The sequence below is a fragment of the Leuresthes tenuis genome, unplaced genomic scaffold (genome assembly GCF_036924035.1).
Source record: "Leuresthes tenuis unplaced genomic scaffold, fLeuTen1.0.hap1 SCAF_1, whole genome shotgun sequence".
In the NCBI taxonomy this organism is placed as follows: Eukaryota; Metazoa; Chordata; class Actinopteri; order Atheriniformes; family Atherinopsidae; genus Leuresthes; species Leuresthes tenuis.
In genome coordinates, this window is record NW_027325355.1 from 10,460,764 (window position 1) to 10,487,051 (window position 26,288).

The 26,288-nt window shown below is 44.8% G+C and overlaps 2 protein-coding genes, 20 non-coding genes and 14 pseudogenes across 22 annotated transcripts in view; 35 read left to right on the plus strand and 1 right to left on the minus strand.

Moving 5' to 3' along the window:
- LOC140291454 (uncharacterized) overlaps nt 1-26,288 on the minus strand; it is a 392,957-nt gene that overhangs the window by 257,384 nt on the left and 109,285 nt on the right. The window lies entirely within an intron of this gene.
- The window catches only part of LOC140292430 (NACHT, LRR and PYD domains-containing protein 3-like), a 145,486-nt gene that overhangs the window by 105,233 nt on the left and 13,965 nt on the right, over nt 1-26,288 (plus strand). The window lies entirely within an intron of this gene.
- Nucleotides 4,507-4,625, plus strand: LOC140294111 (5S ribosomal RNA). Its single transcript, XR_011912743.1, has one exon. It is a non-coding gene; the product is annotated as a 5S ribosomal RNA (ribosomal RNA).
- Nucleotides 4,895-5,003, plus strand: LOC140291764 (5S ribosomal RNA; annotated as a pseudogene).
- On the plus strand, nt 5,273-5,391 carry LOC140313408 (5S ribosomal RNA). Its single transcript, XR_011917039.1, has one exon. It is a non-coding gene; the product is annotated as a 5S ribosomal RNA (ribosomal RNA).
- On the plus strand, nt 5,660-5,778 carry LOC140301067 (5S ribosomal RNA; annotated as a pseudogene).
- Nucleotides 6,045-6,163, plus strand: LOC140297566 (5S ribosomal RNA). Its single transcript, XR_011913290.1, has one exon. It is a non-coding gene; the product is annotated as a 5S ribosomal RNA (ribosomal RNA).
- On the plus strand, nt 6,433-6,551 carry LOC140298051 (5S ribosomal RNA). Its single transcript, XR_011913732.1, has one exon. It is a non-coding gene; the product is annotated as a 5S ribosomal RNA (ribosomal RNA).
- Nucleotides 6,821-6,939, plus strand: LOC140297567 (5S ribosomal RNA). Its single transcript, XR_011913291.1, has one exon. It is a non-coding gene; the product is annotated as a 5S ribosomal RNA (ribosomal RNA).
- LOC140298052 (5S ribosomal RNA) lies at nt 7,209-7,327 on the plus strand. The gene has a single exon (XR_011913733.1). It is a non-coding gene; the product is annotated as a 5S ribosomal RNA (ribosomal RNA).
- Nucleotides 7,603-7,721, plus strand: LOC140298053 (5S ribosomal RNA). Its single transcript, XR_011913734.1, has one exon. It is a non-coding gene; the product is annotated as a 5S ribosomal RNA (ribosomal RNA).
- LOC140313474 (5S ribosomal RNA) lies at nt 7,994-8,112 on the plus strand. The gene has a single exon (XR_011917043.1). It is a non-coding gene; the product is annotated as a 5S ribosomal RNA (ribosomal RNA).
- On the plus strand, nt 8,381-8,499 carry LOC140299066 (5S ribosomal RNA; annotated as a pseudogene).
- LOC140296268 (5S ribosomal RNA) lies at nt 8,766-8,884 on the plus strand. Its single transcript, XR_011912948.1, has one exon. It is a non-coding gene; the product is annotated as a 5S ribosomal RNA (ribosomal RNA).
- Nucleotides 9,154-9,272, plus strand: LOC140297569 (5S ribosomal RNA). Its single transcript, XR_011913293.1, has one exon. It is a non-coding gene; the product is annotated as a 5S ribosomal RNA (ribosomal RNA).
- LOC140290978 (5S ribosomal RNA) lies at nt 9,542-9,660 on the plus strand (annotated as a pseudogene).
- LOC140298054 (5S ribosomal RNA) lies at nt 9,930-10,048 on the plus strand. Its single transcript, XR_011913735.1, has one exon. It is a non-coding gene; the product is annotated as a 5S ribosomal RNA (ribosomal RNA).
- Nucleotides 10,318-10,436, plus strand: LOC140298055 (5S ribosomal RNA). Its single transcript, XR_011913736.1, has one exon. It is a non-coding gene; the product is annotated as a 5S ribosomal RNA (ribosomal RNA).
- Nucleotides 10,712-10,830, plus strand: LOC140298056 (5S ribosomal RNA). Its single transcript, XR_011913737.1, has one exon. It is a non-coding gene; the product is annotated as a 5S ribosomal RNA (ribosomal RNA).
- On the plus strand, nt 11,103-11,221 carry LOC140299077 (5S ribosomal RNA; annotated as a pseudogene).
- On the plus strand, nt 11,491-11,609 carry LOC140298257 (5S ribosomal RNA). Its single transcript, XR_011913921.1, has one exon. It is a non-coding gene; the product is annotated as a 5S ribosomal RNA (ribosomal RNA).
- Nucleotides 11,879-11,997, plus strand: LOC140297570 (5S ribosomal RNA). The gene has a single exon (XR_011913294.1). It is a non-coding gene; the product is annotated as a 5S ribosomal RNA (ribosomal RNA).
- On the plus strand, nt 12,267-12,385 carry LOC140313730 (5S ribosomal RNA; annotated as a pseudogene).
- Nucleotides 12,655-12,773, plus strand: LOC140291010 (5S ribosomal RNA; annotated as a pseudogene).
- Nucleotides 13,043-13,161, plus strand: LOC140296841 (5S ribosomal RNA). Its single transcript, XR_011913004.1, has one exon. It is a non-coding gene; the product is annotated as a 5S ribosomal RNA (ribosomal RNA).
- LOC140290231 (5S ribosomal RNA) lies at nt 13,431-13,549 on the plus strand (annotated as a pseudogene).
- On the plus strand, nt 13,819-13,937 carry LOC140299324 (5S ribosomal RNA; annotated as a pseudogene).
- Nucleotides 14,210-14,328, plus strand: LOC140299068 (5S ribosomal RNA). The gene has a single exon (XR_011914652.1). It is a non-coding gene; the product is annotated as a 5S ribosomal RNA (ribosomal RNA).
- Nucleotides 14,598-14,716, plus strand: LOC140289270 (5S ribosomal RNA). The gene has a single exon (XR_011912239.1). It is a non-coding gene; the product is annotated as a 5S ribosomal RNA (ribosomal RNA).
- LOC140313551 (5S ribosomal RNA) lies at nt 14,989-15,107 on the plus strand. The gene has a single exon (XR_011917073.1). It is a non-coding gene; the product is annotated as a 5S ribosomal RNA (ribosomal RNA).
- Nucleotides 15,380-15,498, plus strand: LOC140299313 (5S ribosomal RNA; annotated as a pseudogene).
- On the plus strand, nt 15,768-15,886 carry LOC140299315 (5S ribosomal RNA; annotated as a pseudogene).
- On the plus strand, nt 16,156-16,274 carry LOC140300100 (5S ribosomal RNA). The gene has a single exon (XR_011914798.1). It is a non-coding gene; the product is annotated as a 5S ribosomal RNA (ribosomal RNA).
- LOC140299294 (5S ribosomal RNA) lies at nt 16,544-16,662 on the plus strand (annotated as a pseudogene).
- Nucleotides 16,935-17,053, plus strand: LOC140317215 (5S ribosomal RNA; annotated as a pseudogene).
- Nucleotides 17,323-17,441, plus strand: LOC140300882 (5S ribosomal RNA; annotated as a pseudogene).

Sequence of the window (26,288 nt, forward strand, 5' to 3'; positions counted from 1 at the left end):
ACTCTAGCTGTTCGCAAGAGCGGGGCATAAGCATCGCCGACTATCTGAGGAGCAACCACATCGCTGTAACAGTAAAGCTGGTAGAAACCTGCTTTTAAATCCATCGGGTAAGGGGCACTCCTTTTATCAAACACGATCCATTTGCCAGGCTCCACACCTAGCATGTAGCTCAGTGGTGGATAAAAACGCAGGTGGTACTGGCCACCTGCCTGATACACGAGTCTATTTTCCACCGTGTTCACGACTAAATAAATATCAGAACCTATTTTTCTAAGGTGACCCTCAATCTCGGCTTTGAGCTGATTCAAATCCTTGAAATGTCCCCATCCTATATTGTGGCGGTAGAAATTTTCCAGCCCCGCTTTCCTCCATTCAAAAAAAGCCTGGTCCTTGGGGGCGTTATGCCATGTGTACGGATAAGAAATCTCCGTCAAGGCAACCTGCCACGAACCTTCCAAATCGATATGCTGGGCTAAATCCACGCGGAAACTGGAACTGGTATTATTCTTAAAGACGTTGAGACTAGCGTTGGAGGGCAGGGTGATATAAAACCCCTCATCCTCTACCGTTCGGTTCATGGTGTAATGTAGCGGGCTAGGAGTAGCGATGGCCCCCTTTATACCTCGTGAAGGTCACTGGCTCTGACCCAGCTGTTGAATTTCTCAGGCCAGTTTTTCCAACGGACAAAAACCTGTTTTACACCCCTGATGTTGCGTCGTTTTAATATCTTCTCCACTTGATACATCTTGTCTTTATTCAGTTTAACTTTTTGAATCTCCTCCGCGTAAAATGAACCTTCAATAGCTTCTCCATCAAAATCTTTGAGTTTGTACACAGGGGGAGATCGTGCAAGCTGCTCGGTCACTGTAAACACTTCGTCTGTAAAACTTTGTTCATATTTCTTGTCAAACACGCCTCGCAGTTTAGATATTCTTACAAGATCTCCTTTTTTAAACTTTATCCTTGAGTCCTTGCAATATCGATCGCGTGCAGAGCCGTACAGGTTCTGAAAAACTTTAAAGGTGTTTTCTAGAGTCACTTCTACAGGCTTCATTTTGATGCTCGTGTGGTAACTGTGGTTGTAACTTTCCACGAGATCCTGCAGGACGTCGACGTATCGACGTGTGTTATTAGCAGTAAAATATCTCCACATCCTGGTTTTTAACGTGCGGTTAAACCTCTCAATCACAGATGCCTTTACCTCGCTCGGAGTAGCAAAATGCACAACTCTGTGGTTCTCTAATAATGCCTTAAATTTTTTGTTAAAAAATTCTTTCCCCGCATCAGTTTGAAGTTTTTTAGGGGTCTCGCTTTCTCTAAAAACAGATTCAAAAGCCTTTACGACCTCTGCGGCTGTTTTTCTCTTCATAGTGCGAACGTAAGCCTTCTTTGAAAACACGTCAATGACGGTTAATAGATAATTATACCCGTCATTGTACTCAGCCAAGGCCTGCATGTCGCAGAGATCTGCTTGGAATTGTTTTAAGGGGCTGGTGACAAAAACTCTATTTCTCGGAAAATGTATTCTTGCAGGTTTATGTAGAGTATATGCATCTTGCTCTGATAAGAAGTCTTGCACTTTTTCGCACGCGACTTTCTTACCCGTTTCGTCCTGTACAGCTTTACGCAACCTCTCTACTCCCCCAAAACTACCAGGGTGGATAGGATCGTAGAAAACCTTTTTCATTAATCTCGCCATCTCACCTTATACAAACTCTGGCTTGTAATGACAGAAAACACAAAACGCAAGTATATTTCAACCTTTTATTTTTTCTCTAATGTGTAATAATACACACACGCACACACATACAAATGATCACAAAAAGCAGGAATGCTAGTAATATAGGATTTAAGAAAAGTTAAATGTTATAAAAACATCACACCAATACAATATTAGTCTAAACACATCCGGCTGATGGAAAGAAGGAATGTAACACCCCTCTTTTAACCCTCCCAGAACTTTGTCATGGTTTGAAGCTGCTGCAATTTCTTTACATCATCTCCAATCAACTGCTCGTACATATCGTGTATAGAAGTGTTGATTTGTTTCACCAGAGTTAGTTCGTACAAGTAAGCTTCTGCCACAGCCCTGACTCTGGCATCATCTTCACAAATGTTACGCGCAGTTAGAAGATGTTGAATGGAAGCAACGAATCGTTGATTATAAAGTCTCCGCATCAGAGTGTAGTAATGGTCATGAAAAAAGTCGTCCTCGAGGACATCCTTGCACTGATGTTGGCGTAAACTAGGGTGATCGACACTACACCCGTAGCATGATTCAATCATAAATTTTTTGATGGTCTCGTTCAAGAGGTGTATCACTGCAGTTTTCACAACTTTGATGAAACCTGAGGGGACCCATCCATCAAACTCGTCCTCACCCTCTCCTCCGGCATCCTGAGTGTGTGCAGGGGACCCCTGGCCTGGTGGAAGCTGAGAGTCCTCCATTTCGTTAGATTTAGCTTCCTCCGTTGTTACGGCCACGGTGGATCCTATCGGGTAGAGCGTTAAGCAGCGGTCATCAGGCGCCGAATTTGAGAACTCGATCTCGAGAGAAGAGGAGGAGTTGGAGGAGAAGAAAGACTCAGACGAAGTCGCTGGTGAAGGAGGGTGATACGGCTCCAGGTAGTATCTGTCGCTGTCTGGTGATCCAAACTGCGGTGATGTGGATGTTGCCGAAGGACTCCCTGTATGCATCAATAGCGACGGAGAAGCATTCTCCAGATCGCGGTCAGCGATCTCCTCGCACAATGTCTTCTGGACGCTAGTTCTCATCCTGTTCCTCGTGTTGATCGGTGTATGACCTGTGCTGGAGTGTGTCCTTATAAACCTGAAGGGGGTGTGGTTATTGAGGTTGAGGAGGAGGGTTCTCAGCGGAGGGAGGTCTACACAGCCAGGGTTTTCTTGACTGCTAGAATCTCACCCCAGTTCTGGCAACTGCGGAACAGCGTGGAAACTCGATCCGCTATATCATTCATCTTCTCCACCCAGGCTGCATGAGGTATTGCTAACAGCGTCCTAAACACACCACAGTCAGAGTTATAGCACTCAAGAACAAAAAGATCCCCGTCTTCATTCTCATTAGATTTCCGGTGGCTTGCACGGAAGAACCAACGGCCTGTAACGCCTGTTTTCGATTGCCACACAGCAGTGAAAACCATCCTTGTTTTGGCCAGCTCAGCATCATCCAGAGGATTCCTCAGTCTCGGACTCTCCAGTCTCGGCCGTTTGGCTGCAGACGTTGCCGGGATTTCTTCGGGTTCTTCTTTCACTGTTAACACCTCCTCAGCCGAGCCCATGCCTCCTTCTCTATGACGCGGTATCGCTAGTTTCAACACTCCCCAGTCGTTGGAAGTTAGCATACCCACAGTGGTCAGAGGTCCCGGCTTCTCACCACCCTCGTCAAGCTGATACAGACAGAGGTCACCTGTTTCATACATGAACACATAGCCCCATCTTCCCCGCAGTCCATAAGGCTCCAGTGACCATTCTTCCCGTAGAGACACGGGCGGCGGTTGCTGCGTTCTGCACAGAAACACCATCCTTTTCTTGGGAGCATTAGGTACCAAGGGCTGATCTTCAATTATCGTTACACAAATGAGAGACCGCAGAGCACACGTCCTCTCCGGGGCCTGCGTAGATTTATCCTCTACACTCACTCTGCTTCTTGTCCTCGGCATCTTGAATCAGCTATCTTTCACCCCAAAGTCGTTCTCTACACACTGACTGTCTCAGGGTTTTTATCCTTTTCTCGAAACCCCTCCCCTGTCCACCCATTGGCCCTCAAACCTGGGGGTCGAACAATACCCCACCCCACACATCTAATTATTTTCCCATCTTTACCTTACAGGGACCGGTCTTTGAAGCTGTTAAAATGCTGACCGCTTCTACAACTTAACCTTTTCGATTAACCCTAACCCTTTCTCTTATTTAAACATTCAACTAATATATTTCTCACAACCTCCTGACTTTAGCTGTAATCATTCTTAACCCTAGCCATAAACTCCCCCTTCCTTAGATGTCAAAGATCTCTTCAACAGATGGCTAATCTATGTCAAACAGAGGTCACACGTAAAAATAGCTTGATCGATCGATAAGAGGTCAAAAGTCATATCCCCAGATGTCAGCAAACGGATGTCAAACAAAGGTCACCTGTCATATTAATTTGATTGATCGATAAGAGGTCAGAGGTCACCTGTCAAAATGAGTTTGAGTAAAGGTGTCCTTTTATTTCTCTTCTCTTCTCTCTACCACCTGCATGTCTTTTGTTGCAACGTCTGATCACCCTGTGACACATGAGGAAGTTGGTCATCTTCAGCTGCTGCTGCTGCATTGTTGGCAGACACGAAGTGATCTGAGATTCTCAGTTTCAACTGCAGATAATAATCACATCAGGGATGAAGATGTGCAAACTACATATCAGCCTTTCTCGGCAATTATCTTGTTACATCGAGGAACTGTATGATTCCAGTACCTATATAATGCACAGTTGTCACAGACATTGTTGCTTACGGCCACACCACCCTGAATATGCCCGACCTCGTCTGATCTCGGAAGCCAAGCAGGGTTGGGCCTGGTTAGTACTTGGATGGGAGACCGCTTGGGAATACCAGGTGCTGTAAGCTTTTTCTCTTCTCTCTACCACCTGCATGTCTTTTGTTGAGACGTCTGATCACCCTGTGACACATGAGGAAGTTGGTCATCTTCAGCTGCTGCTGCTTTGTTGGCAGACACGAAGTGATCTGAGATTCTCAGTTTCAACTACAGATAATAATCACATCAGGGATGAAGATGTGCAAACTACATATCAGCCTTTCTCGGCAATTATCTGGTTACATCGAGGAAAAGTATGATTCCAGTACCTATATAATGCACATTTGTCACAGACATTGTTGCTTACGGCCACACCACCCTGAAAATATCTGATCTAGGAAGCCAAGCAGGGTTGGGCCTGGTTAGTACTTGGATGGGAGACCGCTTGGGAATACCAGGTGCTGTAAGCTTTTTCTCTTCTCTCTACCACCTGCATGTCTTTTGTTGAGACGTCTGATCACCCTGTGACACATGAGGAAGTTGGTCATCTTCAGCTGCTGCTGCTTTGTTGGCAGACACGAAGTGATCTGAGATTCTCAGTTTCAACTACAGATAATAATCACATCAGGGATGAAGATGTGCCCACTACAAGTTAGCCTTTCTCGGCAATTATCTGGTTACATAGAGGAACTGTATGATTCCAGTACCTATATAATGCACATTTGTGACAGACATTGTTGCTTACGGCCACACCACCCTGAATATGCCCGACCTCGTCTGATCTCGGAAGCCAAGCAGGGTTGGGCCTGGTTAGTACTTGGATGGGAGACTGCTTGGGAATACCAGGTGCTGTAAGCTTTTTCTCTTCTCTCTACCACCTGCATGTCTTTTGTTGAGACGTCTGATCACCCTGTGACACATGAGGAAGTTGGTCATCTTCAGCTGCTGCTGTTTTGTTGGCAGACACGAAGTGATCTGAGATTCTCAGTTTCAACTGCGATAATAATCACGTCAGGGAAGAAGATGTGCCCACTACAAGTTAGCCTTTCTCTGCAATTATCTGGTTACATAGAGGAACTGTATGATTCCAGTACCTATATAATGCACATTGTTCACAGATATTGTTGCTTACGGCCATACCACCCTGAATATACCCGACCTCGTCTGATCCAGGAAGCCAAGCAGGGTTGGGCCTGGTTAGTATTTGAATGGGAGACCACTTGGGAATACCAGGTGCTGTAAGCTTTTTCTCTTCTCTCTACCACCTGCATGTCTTTTGTTGCAACGTCTGATCACCCTGTGACACATGAGGAAGTTGGTCATCTTCAGCTGCTGCTTTGTTGGCAGACACGAAGTGATCTGAGATTCTAAGTTTCAACTGCAGATAATAATCACATCAGGGATGAAGATGTGCCCACTACAAGTTAGCCTTTCTCGGCAATTATCTGGTTACATCGAGGAACAGTATGATTCCAGTACCTATATAATGCACATTTGTGACAGACATTGTTGCTTACGGCCACACCACCCTGAATATGCCCGACCTCGTCTGATCTCGGAAGCCAAGCAGGGTTGGGCCTGGTTAGTACTTGGACGGGAGACCGCTTGGGAATACCAGGTGCTGTAAACTTTTTCTCTTCTCTCTACCACCTGCATGTCTTTTGTTGAGACGTCTGATCACCCTGTGACACATGAGGAAGTTGGTCATCTTCAGCTGCTGCTGCTTTGTTGGCAGACACGAAGTGATCTGAGATTCTCAGTTTCAACTGCAGATAATAATCACGTCAGGGAAGAAGATGTGCCCACTACAAGTTAGCCTTTCTCGGCAATTATCTGGTTACATAGAGGAACTGTATGATTCCAGTACCTATATAATGCACATTTGTCACAGACATTGTTGCTTACGGCCACACCACCCTGAATATGCCCGACCTCGTCTGATCTCGGAAGCCAAGCAGGATTGGGCCTGGTTAGTACTTGGACGGGAGACCGCTTGGGAATACCAGGTGCTGTAAGCTTTTTCTCTTCTCTCTACCACCTGCATGTCTTTTGTTGAGACGTCTGATCACCCTGTGACACATGAGGAAGTTGGTAATCTTCAGCTGCTGCTGCTTTGTTGGCAGACACGAAGTGATCTGAGATTCTCAGTTTCAACTACAGATAATAATCACATCAGGGATGAAGATGTGCCCACTACAAGTTAGCCTTTCTCGGCAATTATCTGGTTACATCGAGGAACAGTATGATTCCAGTACCTATATAATGCACATTTGTGACAGACATTGTTGCTTACGGCCACACCACCCTGAATATGCCCGACCTCGTCTGATCTCGGAAGCCAAGCAGGGTTGGGCCTGGTTAGTACTTGGACGGGAGACCGCTTGGGAATACCAGGTGCTGTAAACTTTTTCTCTTCTCTCTACCACCTGCATGTCTTTTGTTGAGACGTCTGATCACCCTGTGACACATGAGGAAGTTGGTCATCTTCAGCTGCTGCTGCTTTGTTGGCAGACACGAAGTGATCTGAGATTCTCAGTTTCAACTGCAGATAATAATCACGTCAGGGAAGAAGATGTGCCCACTACAAGTTAGCCTTTCTCGGCAATTATCTGGTTACATAGAGGAACTGTATGATTCCAGTACCTATATAATGCACATTTGTCACAGACATTGTTGCTTACGGCCACACCACCCTGAATATGCCCGACCTCGTCTGATCTCGGAAGCCAAGCAGGATTGGGCCTGGTTAGTACTTGGACGGGAGACCGCTTGGGAATACCAGGTGCTGTAAGCTTTTTCTCTTCTCTCTACCACCTGCATGTCTTTTGTTGCAACGTCTGATCACCCTGTGACACATGAGGAAGTTGGTCATCTTCAGCTGCTGCTGCTGCTGCTTTGTTGGCAGACAAGAAGTGATCTGAGAGTCTCAGTTTCAACTACAGATAATAATCACATCAGGGATGAAGATGTGCCCACTACAAGTTAGCCTTTCTCGGCAATTATCTGGTTACATCGAGGAACTGTATGATTCCAGTACCTATGTAATGCACATTTGTGACAGACATTGTTGCTTACGGCCACACCACCCTGAATATGCCCGACCTCGTCTGATCTCGGAAGCCAAGCAGGATTGGGCCTGGTTAGTACTTGGACGGGAGACCGCTTGGGAATACCAGGTGCTGTAAGCTTTTTCTCTTCTCTCTACCACCTGCATGTCTTTTGTTGCAACGTCTGATCACCCTGTGACAAATGAGGAAGTTGGTCATCTTCAGCTGCTGCTGCTGCATTGTTGGCAGACAAGAAGTGATCTGAGAGTCTCAATTTCAACTGCAGGTAATAATCACATCAGGGAAGAAGATGTGCCCACTACAAGTTAGCCTTTCTCTGCAATTATCTGGTTACATAGAGGAACAGTATGATTCCAGTACCTATATAATGCACATTTGTGACAGACATTGTTGCTTACGGCCACACCACCCTGAATATGCCCGACCTCGTCTGATCTCGGAAGCCAAGCAGGGTTGGGCCTGGTTAGTACTTGGATGGGAGACTGCTTGGGAATACCAGGTGCTGTAAGCTTTTTCTCTTCTCTCTACCACCTGCATGTCTTTTGTTGAGACGTCTGATCACCCTGTGACACATGAGGAAGTTGGTCATCTTCAGCTGCTGCTGTTTTGTTGGCAGACACGAAGTGATCTGAGATTCTCAGTTTCAACTGCGATAATAATCACGTCAGGGAAGAAGATGTGCCCACTACAAGTTAGCCTTTCTCTGCAATTATCTGGTTACATAGAGGAACTGTATGATTCCAGTACCTATATAATGCACATTGTTCACAGATATTGTTGCTTACGGCCATACCACCCTGAATATACCCGACCTCGTCTGATCCAGGAAGCCAAGCAGGGTTGGGCCTGGTTAGTATTTGAATGGGAGACCGCTTGGGAATACCAGGTGCTGTAAGCTTTTTCTCTTCTCTCTACCACCTGCATGTCTTTTGTTGCAACGTCTGATCACCCTGTGACACATGAGGAAGTTGGTCATCTTCAGCTGCTGCTTTGTTGGCAGACACGAAGTGATCTGAGATTCTAAGTTTCAACTGCAGATAATAATCACATCAGGGATGAAGATGTGCCCACTACAAGTTAGCCTTTCTCGGCAATTATCTTGTTACATCGAGGAACTGTATGATTCCAGTACCTATATAATGCACAGTTGTCACAGACATTGTTGCTTACGGCCACACCACCCTGAACATGCCCGACCTCGTCTGATCTCGGAAGCCAAGCAGGCTTGGGCCTGATTAGTACTTGGATGGGAGACCGCTTGGGAATACCAGGTGCTGTAAGCTTTTTCTCTTCTCTCTACCACCTGCATGTCTTTTGTTGAGACGTCTGATCACCCTGTGACACATGAGGAAGTTGGTAATCTTCAGCTGCTGCTGCTTTGTTGGCAGACACGAAGTGATCTGAGATTCTCAGTTTCAACTACAGATAATAATCACATCAGGGATGAAGATGTGCCCACTACAAGTTAGCCTTTCTCGGCAATTATCTGGTTACATCGAGGAACAGTATGATTCCAGTACCTATATAATGCACATTTGTGACAGACATTGTTGCTTACGGCCACACCACCCTGAATATGCCCGACCTCGTCTGATCTCGGAAGCCAAGCAGGGTTGGGCCTGGTTAGTACTTGGACGGGAGACCGCTTGGGAATACCAGGTGCTGTAAACTTTTTCTCTTCTCTCTACCACCTGCATGTCTTTTGTTGAGACGTCTGATCACCCTGTGACACATGAGGAAGTTGGTCATCTTCAGCTGCTGCCGCTTTGTTGGCAGACACGAAGTGATCTGAGATTCTCAGTTTCAACTGCAGGTAATAATCACATCAGGGATGAAGATGTGCCCACTACATATCAGCCTTTCTCGGCAATTATCTGGTTACATAGAGTAACCGTATGATTCCAGTACCTATATAATGCACATTGTTCACAGATATTGTTGCTTACGGCCACACCACCCTGTATATACCCGACCTCGTCTGATCCAGGAAGCCAAGCAGGGTTGGGCCTGGTTAGTACTTGAATGGGAGACTACTTGGGAATACCAGGTTCTGTAAGCTTTTTCTCTTCTCTCTACCACCTGCATGTCTTTTGTTGCAACGTCTGATCACCCTGTGACACATGAGGAAGTTGGTCATCTTCAGCTGCTGCTGCATTGTTGGCAGACAAGAAGTGATCTGAGAGTCTCAGTTTCAACTACAGATAATAATCACATCAGGGATGAACATGTGCCCACTACAAGTTAGCCTTTCTCGGCAATTATCTGGTTACATCGAGGAACTGTATGATTCCAGTACCTATATAATGCACATTTGTGACTGACATTGTTGCTTACGGCCACACCACCCTGAATATGCCCGACCTCGTCTGATCTCGGAAGCCAAGCAGGATTGGGCCTGGTTAGTACTTGGACGGGAGACCGCTTGGGAATACCAGGTGCTGTAAGCTTTTTCTCTTCTCTCTACCACCTGCATGTCTTTTGTTGAGACGTCTGATCACCCTGTGACACATGAGGAAGTTGGTCATCTTCAGCTGCTGCTGCTTTGTTGGCAGACACGAAGTGATCTGAGATTCTCAGTTTCAACTGCAGATAATAATCACGTCAGGGAAGAAGATGTGCCCACTACAAGTTAGCCTTTCTCGGCAATTATCTGGTTACATAGAGGAACTGTATGATTCCAGTACCTATATAATGCACATTTGTCACAGACATTGTTGCTTACGGCCACACCACCCTGAATATGCCCGACCTCGTCTGATCTCGGAAGCCAAGCAGGATTGGGCCTGGTTAGTACTTGGACGGGAGACCGCTTGGGAATACCAGGTGCTGTAAGCTTTTTCTCTTCTCTCTACCACCTGCATGTCTTTTGTTGCAACGTCTGATCACCCTGTGACACATGAGGAAGTTGGTCATCTTCAGCTGCTGCTGCTGCTGCTTTGTTGGCAGACAAGAAGTGATCTGAGAGTCTCAGTTTCAACTACAGATAATAATCACATCAGGGATGAAGATGTGCCCACTACAAGTTAGCCTTTCTCGGCAATTATCTGGTTACATCGAGGAACTGTATGATTCCAGTACCTATATAATGCACATTTGTGACTGACATTGTTGCTTACGGCCACACCACCCTGAATATGCCCGACCTCGTCTGATCTCGGAAGCCAAGCAGGATTGGGCCTGGTTAGTACTTGGACGGGAGACCGCTTGGGAATACCAGGTGCTGTAAGCTTTTTCTCTTCTCTCTACCACCTGCATGTCTTTTGTTGCAACGTCTGATCACCCTGTGACAAATGAGGAAGTTGGTCATCTTCAGCTGCTGCTGCTGCATTGTTGGCAGACAAGAAGTGATCTGAGAGTCTCAATTTCAACTGCAGGTAATAATCACATCAGGGAAGAAGATGTGCCCACTACAAGTTAGCCTTTCTCTGCAATTATCTGGTTACATAGAGGAACCGTATGATTCCAGTACCTATATAATGCACATTGTTCACAGATATTGTTGCTTACGGCCATACCACCCTGAATATACCCGACCTCGTCTGATCCAGGAAGCCAAGCAGGGTTGGGCCTGGTTAGTATTTGAATGGGAGACCGCTTGGGAATACCAGGTGCTGTAAGCTTTTTCTCTTCTCTCTACCACCTGCATGTCTTTTGTTGCAACGTCTGATCACCCTGTGACACATGAGGAAGTTGGTCATCTTCAGCTGCTGCTGCTTTGTTGGCAGACACGAAGTGATCTGAGATTCTAAGTTTCAACTGCAGATAATAATCACATCAGGGATGAAGATGTGCCCACTACAAGTTAGCCTTTCTCGGCAATTATCTGGTTACATCGAGGAACCGTATGATTCCAGTACCTATATAATGCACATTTGTCACAGACATTGTTGCTTACGGCCACACCACCCTGAACATGCCCGACCTCGTCTGATCTCGGAAGCCAAGCAGGGTTGGGCCTGGTTAGTACTTGGATGGGAGACCGCTTGGGAATACCAGGTGCTGTAAGCTTTTTCTCTTCTCTCTACCACCTGCATGTCTTTTGTTGAGACGTCTGATCACCCTGTGACACATGAGGAAGTTGGTCATCTTCAGCTGCTGCTGCTTTGTTGGCAGACACGAAGTGATCTGAGATTCTCAGTTTCAACTACAGATAATAATCACATCAGGGATGAAGATGTGCCCACTACAAGTTAGCCTTTCTCGGCAATTATCTGGTTACATCGAGGAACAGTATGATTCCAGTACCTATATAATGCACATTTGTGACAGACATTGTTGCTTACGGCCACACCACCCTGAATATGCCCGACCTCGTCTGATCTCGGAAGCCAAGCAGGGTTGGGCCTGGTTAGTACTTGGACGGGAGACCGCTTGGGAATACCAGGTGCTGTAAACTTTTTCTCTTCTCTCTACCACCTGCATGTCTTTTGTTGAGACGTCTGATCACCCTGTGACACATGAGGAAGTTGGTCATCTTCAGCTGCTGCCGCTTTGTTGGCAGACACGAAGTGATCTGAGATTCTCAGTTTCAACTGCAGGTAATAATCACATCAGGGATGAAGATGTGCCCACTACATATCAGCCTTTCTCGGCAATTATCTGGTTACATAGAGTAACCGTATGATTCCAGTACCTATATAATGCACATTGTTCACAGATATTGTTGCTTACGGCCACACCACCCTGAATATACCCGACCTCGTCTGATCCAGGAAGCCAAGCAGGGTTGGGCCTGGTTAGTACTTGAATGGGAGACTACTTGGGAATACCAGGTGCTGTAAGCTATTTCTCTTCTCTCTACCACCTGCATGTCTTTTGTTGCAACGTCTGATCACCTTGTGACACATGAGGAAGTTGGTCATCTTCAGCTGCTGCTGCTTTGTTGGCAGACACGAAGTGATCTGAGAGTCTCAGTTTCAACTGCAGGTAATATTCACATCAGGGAAGAAGATGTGCCCACTACAAGTTAGCCTTTCTCTGCAATTATCTGGTTACATAGAGGAACCGTATGATTCCAGTACCTATATAATGCACATTGTTCACAGATACTGTTGCTTACGGCCACACCACCCTGAATATACCTGACCTCGTCTGATCCAGGAAGCCAAGCAGGGTTGGGCCTGGTTAGTACTTGAATGGGAGACAGCTTGGGAATACCAGGTGCTGTAAGCTTTTTCTCTTCTCTCTACCACCTGCATGTCTTTTGTTGCAACGTCTGATCACCCTGTGACACATGAGGAAGTTGGTCATCTTCAGCTGCTGCTGCTTTGTTGGCAGACACGAAGTGATCTGAGAGTCTCAGTTTCAACTACAGATAATAATCACATCAGGGATGAAGATATGCCCACTACATATCAGCCTTTCTCGGCAATTATCTGGTTACATCGAGGAACAGTATGATTCCAGTACCTATATAATGCATATTTGTGACAGACATTGTTGCTTATGGCCACACCACCCTGAATATGCCCGACCTCGTCTGATCTCGGAAGCTAAGCAGGGTTGGGCCTGGTTAGTACTTGGATGGGAGACTGCTTGGGAATACCAGGTGCTGTAAGCTTTTTCTCTTCTCTCTACCACCTGCATGTCTTTTGTTGCAACGTCTGATCACCCTGTGACACATGAGGAAGTTGGTCATCTTCAGCTGCTGCTGCTTTGTTGGCAGACACGAAGTGATCTGAGATTCTCAGTTTCAACTGCAGATAATAATCACATCAGGGAAGAAGATTTGCCCACTACATATCAGCCTTTCTCTGCAATTATCTGGTTACAGAGAGTAACCGTATGATTCCAGTACCTATATAATGCACATTGTTCACAGATATTGTTGCTTACGGCCACACCACCCTGAATATACCCAACATCGTCTGATCCAGGAAGCCAATCAGGGTTGGGCCTGGTTAGTACTTGGATGGGAGACCGCTTGGGAATACCAGGTGCTGTAAGCTTTTTCTCTTCTCTCTACCACCTGCATGTCTTTTGTTGAGACGTCTGATCACCCTGTGACACATGAGGAAGTTGGTCATCTTCAGCTGCTGCTGCTTTGTTGGCAGACACGAAGTGATCTGAGATTCTCAGTTTCAACTGCAGGTAATAATCACATCAGGGATTAAGATGTGCCCACTACATATCAGCCTTTCTCGGCAATTATCTGGTTACATAGAGTAACCGTATGATTCCAGTACCTATATAATGCACATTGTTCACAGGTATTGTTGCTTACGGCCACACCACCCTGAATATGCCCGACCTCGTCTGATCTTGGAAGCCAAGCAGGGTTGGGCCTGGTTAGTACTTGGATGGAAGACTGCTTGGGAATACCAGGTGCTGTAAGCTTTATCTCTTCTCTATACCACCTGCATGTCTTTTGTTGCAACATCTGATAACCCTTTGACACATGAGGAAGTTGGTCATCTTCAGCTGCTGCTGCTCCATTGTTGGCAGACAAGAAGTGATCTGAGAGTCTCAGTTTCAACTACAGATAATAATCACGTCAGGGAAGAAGATGTGCCCACTACAAGTTAGCCTTTCTCTGCAATTATCTGGTTACATAGAGGAACTGTATGATTCCAGTACCTATATAATGCACATTTGTCACTAACATTGTTGCTTACGGCCACAACACCCTGAACATGCCCGACCTCGTCTGATCTCGGAAGCCAAGCAGGGTTGGGCCTGGTTAGTATTTGGATGGGAGACCGCTTGGGAATACCAGGTGCTGTAAGCTTTTTCTCTTTTCTCTACCACCTGCATGTCTTTTGTTGAGACGTCTGATCACCCTGTGACACATGAGGAAGTTGGTCATCTTCAGCTGCTGCTGCTTTGTTGGCAGACACGAAGTGATCTGAGATTCTCAGTTTCAACTGCAGATAATAATCACATCAGGGATGAAGATGTGCCCACTACATATCAGCCTTTCTCTGCAATTATCTGGTTACATCGAGGAACAGTATGATTCCAGTACCTATATAATGCACATTTGTCACAGACATTGTTGCTTACGGCCACACCACCCTGAAAATACCCGACCTCGTCTGTTCTCGGAAGCCAAGCAGGGTTGGACCTGGTTAGTACTTGGATGGGAGACTGCTTGGGAATTCCAGGTGCTGTAAGCTTTTTCTCTTCTCTCTACCACCTGCATGTCTTTTGTTGCAACGTCTGATCACCCTGTGACACATGAGGAAGTTGGTCATCTTCAGCTGCTGCTGCTGCTTTGTTGGCAGACACGAAGTGATCTGAGATTCTCAGTTTCAACTGCAGGTAATAATCACATCAGGGAAGAAGATGTGCCCACTACATATCAGCCTTTCTCGGCAATTATCTGGTTACATAGAGTAACCGTATGATTCCAGTACCTATATAATGCACATTGTTCACAGATATTGTTGCTTACGGCCACACCACCCTGAATATGCCCGACCTCGTCTGATCTCGGAAGCCAAGCAGGGTTGGGCCTGGTTAGTACTTGGATGGGAGACTGCTTGGGAATACCAGGTGCTGTAAGCTTTATCTCTTCTCTCTACCACCTGCATGTCTTTAGTTGCAACGTCTGATCACCCTGTGACACATGAGGAAGTTGGTCATCTTCAGCTGCTGCTGCTGCATTGTTGGCAGACAAGAAGTGATCTGAGAGTCTCAGTTTCAACTACAGATAATAATCACATCAGGGATGAAGATGTGCCCACTACAAGTTAGCCTTTCTCGAAAATTATCTGGTTACATCGAGGAACTGTATGATTCCAGTACCTATATAATGCACATTTGTGAACGACATTGTTGCTTACGGCCACACCACCCTGAATATGCCCGACCTCGTCTGATCTAGGAAGCCAAGCAGGGTTGGGCCTGGTTAGTACTTGGACGGGAGACCGCTTGGGAATACCAGGTGCTGTAAGCTTTTTCTCTTCTCTCTACCACCTGCATGTCTTTTGTTGAGACGTCTGATCACCCTGTGACACATGAGGAAGTTGGTCATCTTCAGCTGCTGCTGCTTTGTTGGCAGACACGAAGTGATCTGAGATTCTCAGTTTCAACTGCAGATAATAATCACGTCAGGGAAGAAGATGTGCCCACTACAAGTTAGCCTTTCTCTGCAATTATCTGGTTACATCGAGGAACTGTATGATTCCAGTACCTATATAATGCACATTTGTGAACGACATTGTTGCTTACGGCCACACCACCCTGAATATGCCCGACCTCGTCTGATCTAGGAAGCCAAGCAGGGTTGGGCCTGGTTAGTACTTGGACGGGAGACCGCTTGGGAATACCAGGTGCTGTAAGCTTTTTCTCTTCTCTCTACCACCTGCATGTCTTTTGTTGAGACGTCTGATCACCCTGTGACACATGAGGAAGTTGGTCATCTTCAGCTGCTGCTGCTTTGTTGGCAGACATGAAGTGATCTGAGATTCTCAGTTTCAACTGCAGATAATAATCACATCAGGGATGAAGATGTGCCCACTACATATCAGCCTTTCTCGGCAATTATCTGGTTACATCGAGGAACAGTATGATTCCAGTACCTATATAATGCACATTTGTCACAGACATTGTTGCTTACGGCCACACCACCCTGAAAATACCCGACCTCGTCTGTTCTCGGAAGCCAAGCAGGGTTGGGCCTGGTTAGTACTTGGATGGGAGACTGCTTGGGAATACCAGGTGCTGTAAGCTTTTTCTCTTCTCTCTACCACCTGCATGTCTTTTGTTGAGACGTCTGATCACCCTGTGACACATGAGGAAGTTGGTCATCTTCAGCTGCTGCTGCTTTGTTGGCAGACACGAAGTGATCTGAGAGTCTCAGTTTCAACTGCAGGTAATAATCACATCAGGGATGAAGATGTGCCCACTACATATCAGCCTTTCTCAGCAATTATCTGGTTACATAGAGTAACCGTATGATTCCAGTACCTATATAATGCACATTGTTCACAGATATTGTTGCTTACGGCCACACCACCCTGAATATGCCCGACCTTGTCTGATCTCGGAAGCCAAGCAGGGTTGGGCCTGGTTAGTACTTGGATGGGAGACTGCTTGGGAATACCAGGTGCTGTAATCTTTATCTCTTCTCTCTACCACCTGCATGTCTTTTGTTGCAACGTCTGATCACCCTGTGACACATGAGGAAGTTGGTCATCTTCAGCTGCTGCTGCTGCATTGTTGGCAGACAAGAAGTGATCTGAGATTCTCAGTTTCAACTACAGATAATAATCACGTCAGGGAAGAAGATGTGCCCACTACAAGTTAGCCTTTCTCTGCAATTATCTGGTTACATAGAGGAACTGTATGATTCCAGTACCTATATAATGCACATTTGTCACTAACATTGTTCCTTACGGCCACAGCACCCTGAACATGCCCAACCTCGTCTGATCTCGGAAGCCAAGCAGGGTTGGGCCTGGTTAGTACTTGGATGGGAGACCGCTTGGGAATACCAGGTGCTGTAAGCTTTTTCTCTTCTCTCTACCACCTGCATGTCTTTTGTTGAGACGTCTGATCACCCTGTGACACATGAGGAAGTTGGTCATCTTCAGCTGCTGCTGCTTTGTTGGCAGACACGAAGTGATCTGAGATTCTCAGTTTCAACTGCAGATAATAATCACATCAGGGATGAAGATGTGCCCACTACATATCAGCCTTTCTCTGCAATTACCTGGTTACATCGAGGAACAGTATGATTCCAGTACCTATATAATGCACATTTGTCACAGACATTGCTGCTTACGGCCACACCACCCTGAGTATGCCCGACCTCGTCTGATCTAGGAAGCCAAGCAGGGTTGGGCCTGGTTAGTACTTGGATGGGAGACCGCTTTGGAATACCAGGTGCTGTAAGCTTTTTCTCTTCTCTCTACCACCTGCATGTCTTTTGTTGCAACTGTGGAGTAAGTTTACCAGGCCCCAAAAGTTATAGAATAAAAAGGCATGCTGTTGAAAAATTAAGGCATGCTGTCAACAGTTAAGGCAGGCTGACGAAGGCGTGCTGTCGAAAATTAAGGCATGCTGTCGACAATTAAGGCATGCTGACGAAGGATAATATATGGAAAAGTACCAATGTTTAGCTCTGTGTAAGGACGAGTCAGGCGTTAGGGTCATGGAAAGTACCTAAGGTCAGTGTCGAGTCACGCATCAATGCAAACATTATAAAACAGGAAAAATGGATGTAGAGGGGAAGTCAGGAGTAGGGGGAAGGACTATTGCATGAATAATGGTTTTAAAAAAAAGACTAACTGATTAAAACCTAACGGTGGAAGATTGGGGAAAACACGCCATACGAAAGGAGGGGCCCGGGGAGGAGCGTCCACAGGCCCAACTTGTATAAAAGACAGGACTTTCAGAAGAGTTTTCAGACTTAGCCCGGGCTACTTCTCATGTATGGTCGAATTGTAACTCTGCAATAAAACCATCATTGGACCGCGAACCAGCTGAATCTGTCTCATCTTTGACATTCCGTGACTTCTCATCTTTAACTACTGAGTATAGCACATTAGGTAATTTGGACTCCACAAAAGTCACAACAATTGGCGAGCCAGCTTTCCAGGAGTAAGTGACGACACCGGAAGGCCACAGGCGCTGGTTGGAGGCCAGGAACCCCAAAAGGGCCCACATATCCACCAAGAACAGGTGAGATACCAATTCCTTTTATTTTTTCCAAATTTATAGGGATCCAGCCTCCACCTAAGCTCCAGTGGTCAGAAGGTATTACTTCACTATCCTAAAACAACCTAGTAACATTGAATGTGCATACGAGCAGAAGTAACAGCTGGTGATCGGTCCACGTATGAATGATTGTGTGAAAATATGACAAGTGTGGGATGGATAAGCTCCAACAATGCATATTTAACCTATTAATTTGTCTATGGGCTGTTATGTCACTTGTATTGTATTGGAGTTGTAAGTTATGTGCTGGTGAGGTATATGAAGGGTGAAGAAGGTTAAATCAGACAGCCTCACTGACTGTCTGATCAAGAAGGTCGCAGTAAGTCAGTAAAGAAAGCAACAAGAAGACGAGTGGAAATTGTAGGATAATCGTGTTTTTGTCTATGTTTTTGATGAAATAATTATATTGGTGACTAAGATGCTAAGGTAAAGCATAAGGATAAAAGTACCGCCTGTGGAGACGTCAACCACCGTGCCTTCTCGAGGGGTGGTCCAAGGCAGGGAAAAAACTGTAGAAAACAGTAAAGTACAGCGAGTACAAAAAAGTAACTTGCATTTAACAAAATGATTGATGTTTTCCAAAAAAGTGTTGTAAAATGTACCTATGTTATTGTTAATGTGTAATTAATTAGCAAAGTTAAAGTATAATTGGAATAGTTGCTAAAAGTGCAAACTATGCATAGATGAAAGGTGTCAATGTTGTAAGAATAGTGCATAAGCATAAATAAATAAGATATGGTCGCTAGAAACGTCGCGGTGTAACGGATTGACACACGATAGGTGATATTATCTCTAAAAAGTTCCAATTAAGCATAAAGCAGTGAAAATAATTATTAGTAGAATAACGAAGTTGTAACAAAAATTGGGAAATACCAAAGTGCAGATATCAGCTCTGCATTGAGTAGAGCAGGGGCAGTGGGAAAGAAAGCAGGTGTAAGAAAATAGGTGATAGAAGGAAAAGTTAATAAGTAACCACACTACCCCGGAGATTGCTGTGAACTGCCATAAAACATGGGAGCCAACAAAAGTAAGCAGAAAAATGAGATAACGCCTGCAAAACTAGTCATTGTCACCCATCCAACAAACGGGCGCAAAATTATCCGATGTATGAAAAGTTGGCACAGGATAACATCTGGTAAAAATCGATGGCCTCTCGAAGGCAGCTTTGATCCAAAATGTTGTGATGAGGTGGAGGAAGAGTTGAGAAATAAAGACAAAAAGTACGATGTAACACACATGAAGAAAAAACAGAAGAATGCTGAGCAGAGAGACATCCTGCAGTATTTCAGAGTAGAAGCCAGCAGAAACCCCATGATAAATAAAAACACAGGCCCCAGACCACCACCTTACAACCCTGGTAGAGCGGGACAATTTGTGCAGCTAGAGCAGAACAGAGCAGGAGGAATAATTACAGGAACAATAAAGATTATAGTAAATGAGGAAGAGGAAGAAGAAGAAGTTAGGCCACCCAGACACAGGAAGGCAGGTGCCTCATCATCATCTCGTCACCACTCAGAAAGTAGACTACGCAGGGAGAGGGAGACAAGTGAATCATCATCTCATCAGTATGCAGATGAGGGAACACATAAGAAATCAACACACAAGACGCAGAGGGAGGTAGATGTAGAGGCAGAACCTAGGAAAACAGGATCGGGGAAGGATAGTGGCAACTGGAAAAAGAAAACAATATTGGAAGAAGAAAAAGACCAAGCAATGATTGACCGACTAATGACAGAGAGTCAACAGGGTGCGACCGGGCCAATACCGGAAAGGTCAGAAGAACAGGAAAAGGAAGAGGGATCAGAACTTTCGATTGGCAAAGGTGAGGCCAGAGACTCACGGGATGAAGGCGAAGGGTCAGACATACCAGCAGACGATGAAGATGAAGACGAGGAATACGAACAGGAACGTGAGAACCTGAAAAGTCAGCAGGCGTGCGGCAAAGAATGTTCACCACCCCCACGCTCTAAGACCACAGAGACAACTTATGATCTTGACTTACTGATGGAGACAGGAAACAAAAGTGAGAGGATGGAGTTGCGCAAGCGAAGACAGCAGCAGACCTCACAGCGACAACCCCCCTCTGGAATGCACCCACTGCTGGCCAAAGGACCCAATAAAAGCTTCAGGTATGTGCCATGGTCATTTATGGATATGATGACACTTGCAAGTAAACTAACTCCTTTAACAGACGGAGCTGACAAATGGATCGAGAAGCTTGAAGAACTCACTGGAGGACTTAAGCTGGCGGGTGGCGACATCAAGGCACTGCTGATAAAGACAGCAGGACAGGCAGCCGCCACAGAAGTATTCAGGATGGCTGGATGTATCAGGTTGTCTACCACACACAAATATGATGCGATAACTTTCGACCTGATACAACCGCAAGTGTGGCGGGCCCTACGAGAGAAGTACCCTTCACGCATGGATCCAGCTAAATTGGAGAAAGAATGTTTGAAGGATAGTGACAGACCTTCACAGTTCCTGCATAACTATCAGAGAATGTGGAAGGCGGAGACAGGAAGTGAGTGGGACAGTAATGAGTCAACAAAAGCTCTGTTTATGTTGTATGTGAAAAACGCCATGCCAAAAGAAGTACAAGATAAGTTGAATGCAGTGGTGGGGTTGATGAAAATGGACTGGCCAGTTTTTTCTGAGCATATAATACACTATGTGAAGGCACACAGGGCTGAGAAACAGGCCCTGGACGATCAGAGTAAGATGCTGGCTACTAAACTGACTCAGCTACAAATAGGTGAATTGGCAAAGCAGAAGAAGGAGAGGGAGAGACCAAAGCCTCAAGCAGCAGTAAGTGTGGCCGCTCCAGTGGAAGGAGGACCAACAGAAGGAGGGGTAATGCAGGCACCCGTCATTACACCCACCATGTCATCACCTCATGTTCAACCAACATCTGCTGTGCCTAATGTATATCCCACAGCTCCACCTGCAGGTCAATTCCAGAATCAGCAAATCCCTCCAATCCATGTGCACCTCAACCAAGCGGGAGGCATCCAGCAGCCTGCAGCAGGAAGAGGACGTGGTGGCCCTCCCATGCGAGGTAGATGGAGGAGGCCCCAAGGACCGTCTGGGGGACCCCCACCCGGGCAATATCAACCACAGCCACAGGTAGCCTCAACGGCACCCTCATTCCAATCAAGACTGCAGTGCTGGGGGTGCGGACAGACGGGACACATGCAGAGGAACTGCCCGATCAACCCATGGCCAGAGCCCCAACAACCGGGTTCAGGACCCCCAAGCACTGGAACAGGTGCTAATCCTCAGAACAATGGACCATGGATGGGTCCAGCAGCACATTGGCAATAGGGAGGCCCAGAGAAACCTGAAGGGGAGGTGATTTTACCAATTTTAACACAACGCCCACATGCTGAACCCACAATAGATGTAACTGTATATAACCAGCATCACCAGTTCATGATAGACACAGGAGCCACATACTCCTGTATAGGAAAAGACGGAGCCAGCCTTCCCCTCTCAGCTTCGAAGATTCGAACAGTAGGTTTCTCTGGGAAAACACAAATAATACCAATGACTGAACCGGTTCCGTTGAAAATAGGAGAAAAGACAATCTATTCTTCTCTTTTATATTCAGCAGATACACCAATTAATCTCCTGGGAAGAGATGTGTTGTGTAAGCTTAATGCAAAAATCAAATGTACTCCTGATGGCATCTATTTTGAGGTGACAGATGACCAGTCGGATAAATATGATAACATGTCTGTTCCTATGATGCCACTAACAACTCCTACAGGATCTCCACAGATGCCAACTAACAACCCAGAGGCCCAAGTTTTCTGGATGAAGCTGACAACACCGGACACTTTTCTTCGTCATGAATGGGAAGCATGGAGACCACTGGTAATGAATCACTATTGTCCCATTTTGACTGCAGAATATATGGGGATGGGCTGCTTATTGGCAAATTCTATTTTCACCAGATACAGAACAAATCACTGGAAAAGAGGATGCTGTTGTTAACCAAAATAATTTTGGATTAAAGTATTTTCTGTGTAAATAAAAAAGGAAGGAGGCAATGTACTCCTGAAGTATCTGTGGAATAAGAACAGCTGGTGATAAGATATAAAATAAGCTATAAAGACAGGGGATACAGATTCTGTCAGGCTGAGAAATGGAAGCTCCAGTCAAACGTAAAACAGATTAATCATCAACATATTTACTAGAGTATTCAAAAGTCGTAAAATAAAACACTCGCTCCTCTAATATGCAGTTGTGTTAATAGAAATTTGCACGTTTCCCTGCTGAACCTCTACATAAGTACAAGAGTAACAAAGGATGATCTGAAATATCTGCTGAATAACACAGTAAAAGTAGGTTACTTTTTTGCAGTGGATCCAAGACTAAATGTATTTAATACTGTGTACAGTTATGCATTTGTTGATATTTAATCTGGAATGAACTCATAATAGATTATCTGGCGCGGTTGTAAACTTCTTACAGCGTGTTATTGGACACCGCTTCTTCACAGTATTCGTGTAACCGACGTCAGGACACATCAAAACATTGTTAAAAGATCATAAAACGGATTTTGTTGGGAAATAGTTTAGGCTACAGTACGATTGTTTTGGTGTTTCAGCGGGTGTTCTCAGCTCTTTGAAATGAATAATAGTGCTCTACGCTGGCTACAGACAAATCGAAGCATGTATTGTGCTGCAAATAATGAGAAACTTAGAAAAACCTCACTGATAACAGCAACCATCAAACAATAACTTAAGTGACCTGAATACTGTTATTTTCTTATAACGTGGGTGATATCAAGCATAGCAAGGAGCAGCGAGGTGTAAAAACTTTCTATAAGGCTCTGGTAAGGAGGAGCCAGCTGTACTGAGCGAGCACGCTCTAATTTAATATAGATATAAGATATCATTTCTATCTTAGACACCGGTGTAGACAGGAACGCGCATCAGTTCAGAGGAAGTGAGCGTCTACTTGTCGATATAATACTGTGCAATAGAAATGTCCTGTAGCCCAAGCGAAGAGGCTACGGAAAAAGAACAGCGCAGATAAAAAAAAAAGTAACCCGATGTTTCCATAATTGTAATGTAAAAATGTATTCTTATATGCATTGTATTGAGGGCTTCTCCTGCCGAAAAGTGACTGCACCCTATAACTCTTTATTGCAAGTTGTGATATTGACCAAATTCACTGTACATGCATCTGGCAAACACAAAGAATGTTATGCAGAATGTAAAGGCAAACCGTTACAGTTACAGTTCTATATTTACTGCATTACTGTATTCATAATTAAACTAGTACACGCTATCCAAAAGGTCACTGAAGGAAATGTAATCAAGTAAATGTAACTCGTTATTACCCTCCTCTGATAGCACTTACTGATTTCTCATTCTGTGTTATATGATTGCCATCTAATATGACGTTAAAACTTTCTTTCTTTTCTGCATTTATTTCTAATCTTCATAAAATCATTGAAACTGGGGTATTGAAATATAATTTTATTTATAAGTCAAAGCGGTGTAAAATCACATTGCAACGATAACAACAACAACAACAATAAAAGTGGCAAGATAAAGCATCTACCTACTAGCCTACATTAAGGAAATATTAGGTTACTTTTTTATCTATGCTGTTCTTTTTCAGTAGCATTTCTATTGCACAGTAAAAAAAAACAAAAAAACATTTCTCTTGGTGCTGCGCTTGCCAGCTGACCCGAATAGACCTACGCTCACTTCCTCTGAACGGATTCGGGTGCAGTCGTTTTTCGGCACTACACCGGACCTGATCTCTCCTTGGGTCAGAACTGTTTCTTCTCAGTTTAGTTTCCCTTTACATCCTGTTGTTGCTCAGCTGATTTTCTCCGTGTGAAGCTCCATCTGAAGGTCATTTCAGCTGTTTTTAATGTGTGACTCGTTAACATCAGCAGTGGGCAGCTCAGTTCCAGCAGAAATCTGCGCTCCAAACTTCACGGCACCGGACTCACAGCTGGAACCGAGAAGTCGGGACGAAGGAGGCAGCTGTTCGGCCTGTCCGTCATGTTGTCACTTCTGGTGTCAGTAAGTCCTGAACGAAGCTGTTCAAGGTTAAACTTTGTATAAATGTCGGCCTAAAATAGTTAGACTGCTCAGATCGCAGTCGGTTCTTTTTTTAGAATAGGCCTGTTGGTATCTATCATAGGTGTGTGCGTTTTAGCTGTGTGAGGAGGGGAGAGTTCTAAGCTGAGAGAGCAGGACGGTTTAATGAATTCCCCTGTTGGTTTGGCTGTTGCAGTGACTCTTGAAGAGGGTGGTTTGGTGAATTCTTGGGTTTCATTTTGCGGTGTCGTGGTGATAGATGTTTGAAATAGTAACTGTCCTGTGGAGGTGGAAGTTTTTTTTTTGTTTATTTATTTATTTTTTGATTGATGAGTGATTATTTAAGGCTCTGACTCTGAGACAAAGATCCTTCTCTATACCGAAACTCAAACATTTCTTACAGTCCAATAGTGGCAGCATAAGCAGTTACATAGCAGTAAAAAAAATGATTCTGATTAAATGAGCATAAAGGATAACACTGATTCTGTTACTAATACAGGCAACAATAAAGGCTGTGGAAGTAGTTAGAAAAATGACTCAGATTGAAGCGGTGGCAGAGGCTGATCACGGGCAGATGGAAGAAAGGCAAGGCAAGTTTATTTGTAAAGCACAATTCAACGACAAGGTGATTCAAAGTGCTTTACAGAGACATTAAAACAGAAAAAATAAAAAGCATAATTTAAAATTTAAGCAAGAGAAAGAAATAAGAACAATAGATAAAATCAGAAAAAATGATATATATGAAAGATAAAATAATAGTTAAAATATGATTCCGTTTTGAAACTCAAGCTTATTCAAATGCAGCTGAAAATAGATGTGTCTTCAACCTGGACTTAAATACACTGAGTGTTTCAGCTGATCTGAGGCTTTCTGGGAGTTTGTTCCAGATATGTGGAGCATAGAAGCTGAATGCAGCTTCTCCTTGTCTGGTTCTGACTCTGGGAACTGATAAAAAACCGGATCCAGATGACCTGAGGGGTATGGAAGGTTCATAGTGGGTCAGGAGGTCACTGATGTATTTTGGTCCTTGACCATTCAGAGCTTTATAGACCAGCATCAGAACTTTAAAGTCTATCCACTGATGGACAGGCAGCCAGTGTAAAGACTTCAGAGCTGGACTGATGTGCTCCACTTTTTTGGTCTTCGTGAGGACTTGAGCAGCTGAGTTCTGGATGAGCTGCAGTTGTCTAACTGACTTTTTAGGTAGACCTGTAAAGATGCTGTTACAATAATCAAGCCTACTAAAGATGAATGCATGGACTAGTTTTTCCAGGTCCTGCTGAGACATCAGATCTTTTAGCCTTGATATATCATTAAGGTGATAGTAGGCTGACTTTGTTATTGCCTCAATGGGTTTGTCCAAATTTAGGTCTGAGTCCATCACTACACCCAGATTTCTGGCCTGGTTGGTAGTTTTTAGATTTATAGATTGAAGCTCTGTGGTGACTTTCAATCGTTTATCTTTGGCTCCAAAGACAATTACCTCAGTTTTGTTTTTGTTTAGCTGGAGGAAGTTGTGGCACATCCAGTCATTAATCTCCTCAATGCATTTACCGTCTCCTGGTGACATTGTAATATATATCTGTGTGTCATCTGCATAGCTATGGTAGTTTATTTGGTTGTTTTTTTTATAATCTGTGCCAGTGGGAGCATGTAGCTGTTAAACAGAAGAGGTCCCAGGATGCAACCTTGGGGAACTCCACATGTACTCAGATGTAAAGTTACTTATTGACACAAAGTACTTCCTGTTCTCTAAGTATGTTTTAAACCAGTTTAGTACAGTTCCGGAAAGACCAGCCCAGTTCTCCAGTCGTTTGAGTAATATATTGTGGTCAACTGTATCAAAGGCAGCACTGAGATCCAGTAAAACTAAGACTGACATTTTTCCACTGTCTGTATTCAGACATATGTCATTAAACACTTTGGTCAGAGCAGTCTCAGTGCTGTGGTGCTGTCTAAA